Source organism: Pavona decussata, unplaced genomic scaffold (genome assembly GCF_977016875.1).
Source record: "Pavona decussata unplaced genomic scaffold, jaPavDecu1.1 SCAFFOLD_1733, whole genome shotgun sequence".
Taxonomy (NCBI): Eukaryota; Metazoa; Cnidaria; class Anthozoa; order Scleractinia; family Agariciidae; genus Pavona; species Pavona decussata.
The window spans coordinates 7,501-10,000 of record NW_028146099.1 but is presented as its reverse complement, the minus strand read 5'-3'; the positions used below and the strand labels follow the sequence as shown (position 1 = coordinate 10,000).

Sequence of the window (2,500 nt, the reverse complement as noted above, 5' to 3'; positions counted from 1 at the left end):
CCTACCAAAAAAATTGGTGGTGTGAGGAGGACCTCTGACTTAGAATTAGGGTTTGAAATGGGGTTAGGGTTAGGGTTAGGGTAAGTGTTAGGGTTAGGAAAAAGGTTTAAATGATATTTGGAGAGGTTTTTCGGGTGTTTAGAGGCTATTTATGCTATGTAACGAGTATTTGCTTATATACTTGCTTATATACTTAGGTCAACAATTTATAGCAAAAATGTGTTCCAGCCAAGTTCTTTTAGACGCTCTTTCGAATGGCAACATTCCCGATTGAAAATGGCGACCTACCAAAATCCGCACTTTGCTTCCCCGTCCATATAGAGGTGAGTATTTGACTTTGCTTCCGTCAGAGTCAAGGAAACACATTGAAAATGGAATCAGCATACAAGAAAACCTAGTTTGGGATAGGTTTTGTGCCTTCCGTGGTATTATAACCATAGAACTGCTCCTGAGGGGGGTAGGGTAGGCCCACCAAAAAGTGCACTTCTGGTTAGGTCGCTAATTTCTAAAATAAATGTGTCCCAACCAAGTTTTTTTGGACGCTCTTTCGAATGGCAACATTCCTGATTGAAAATGCCGACCTACCAAAATCCGCACTTTGCTTCCCCGTCCATATAGGGGTGAGTATTTGGCTTTGCTTTCGTCAGAGTCAAGGAAACACATTGAAAATGGAATCAGCATACAAGAAAACCTAGTTTGGGATAGGTTTTGTGCCTTCCGTGGTATTATAACCATAGAACTGCTCCTGAGGGGGGTAGGGTAGGCCCACCAAAAAGTGCACTTCTGGTTAGGTCGCTAATTTCTAAAATAAATGTGTCCCAACCAAGTTTTTTTGGACGCTCTTTCGAATGGCAACATTCCTGATTGAAAATGCCGACCTACCAAAATCCGCACTTTGCTTCCCCGTCCATATAGGGGTGAGTATTTGGCTTTGCCTTTGTCAGACTCAAGTAAAAGCATTTAAAATGGAGTCAGCATACAAGAAAACCTAGATTGGGATAGTTTTTCTGCCTACCGTGGGATCATAACCATAGAACTGCCCCTGAGGGAGGTAGGGTTAGGGTTAGCGTTAGGGTTAACGTTGGGGTTAGGATTGAAGACAGAAGATTGGTGATGTCAGGAGGACCTTCTTAAAACAAACAGAAATACACTTATTAGGGGACTAGGGCCAGTGGACTCAGAAATGTCTTTCGTAGCAGTCTCCTATAAGAGTATTTTTCTCTGATTTAGGTGACTCCTCCTCACACCACCATTTTTCTTAGTCGAAAGACCTCTTCACAGCACGACTTTCCTGATGGATTTCTATGTAACTGCTCGTGCTGAGAGGTGTGTCGAAAGTTGATCATGTTCCCGTAAAATCTGAGGTCTCCACTGTCTAGCGAGGTACTTACAGTGAATATAGTGAATTTTTCAAAAATTGGAGAATTCTGACTTTTGCGATGAATTTTAATGTAATTGGTCGTGCTGAGAGGCGTGTTAAAATTTGAACATGTTCCCGTAAAATCTGAGGTGAGAATTAGTGAGGTACTTACAGTGCGTATAGTGACAAATCTTTAAAAGCGTGAAATTATGGGATGTTGTGGCTTCAATGGGTTTTTAAGATGTCACCAGTCATTTGGCATGACTTACAAACGATTTGGCTGGTTGTGGGTTCGATTTTCAAAATTTCATTTTTTTCGCGTTTTTATTTTCTGTCTACCATATCATGCAGTCTCCTTATTAGCGTTTGGGGGTTATAGTGTGGGCAGGTTGGTCGCAAAGATTCCGAGAGGAGCTGGCTAGTAAACCCTGTCCCTTATGTTCCACGGCGGCAAGGCGGAGAAATAGAGGGCAGAATTGACTAACGGGCAAGGAAAGTTGGGCTTGTAGCTTTCCTTTCGAAGGAGGGAAAAGATGATGCCCGAAAGCATTGTCACTGTAGTGGCAGGCAGAGTGTAGATGGAAGTTGTGTACGCTAGCCTTTGGCTAATGATAGAGACAAAAGAGCAGGAGGATATTTTCCTTCGCAGAAGCACTTTTCTTGCCTTCCTTCAGCTCGCTTGGCGAGTCTGACAGGTATGCCTGAACTGTGCACGGGTCCAGTTGTGAGAAAGACGTGGCAAACAAGACGGGGTTTCCCTTGACCGAGGGACCGTGTGGTCCGTTTGGCTCATGGGTTCCCCCCGTGGAGGCAAAATCTAAGAAAGCTTGCTCTCCCTCTGCGGAGGGGGGCCGCTTAGCAAGGAACTTCTGTTCCCTGCGGTGGATAGTTACCTGGTTGATCCTGCCAGTAGTCATATGCTTGTCTCAAAGATTAAGCCATGCATGTCTAAGTATAAGCACTTGTACTGTGAAACTGCGAATGGCTCATTAAATCAGTTATCGTTTATTTGATTGTACCATTACTACTTGGATAACCGTAGTAATTCTAGAGCTAATACATGCGAAAAGTCCCGACTTCTGGAAGGGATGTATTTATTAGATTAAAAACCAATGCGGGTTCTGCCCGGTCATTTGGTGA

At 43.6% G+C, this 2,500-nt stretch overlaps 1 non-coding gene across 1 annotated transcript in view; it reads left to right on the top strand.

The window, feature by feature from the left end:
* The first annotated feature begins 2,250 nt into the window (after positions 1-2,250).
* LOC146447777 (small subunit ribosomal RNA) overlaps positions 2,251-2,500 on the top strand; it is a 1,800-nt gene continuing 1,550 nt past the window's right edge. Inside the window, exon 1 of the ribosomal RNA XR_014861584.1 lies at positions 2,251-2,500. This exon is cut by the window's right edge and continues 1,550 nt beyond it. This is a non-coding gene — a ribosomal RNA (small subunit ribosomal RNA).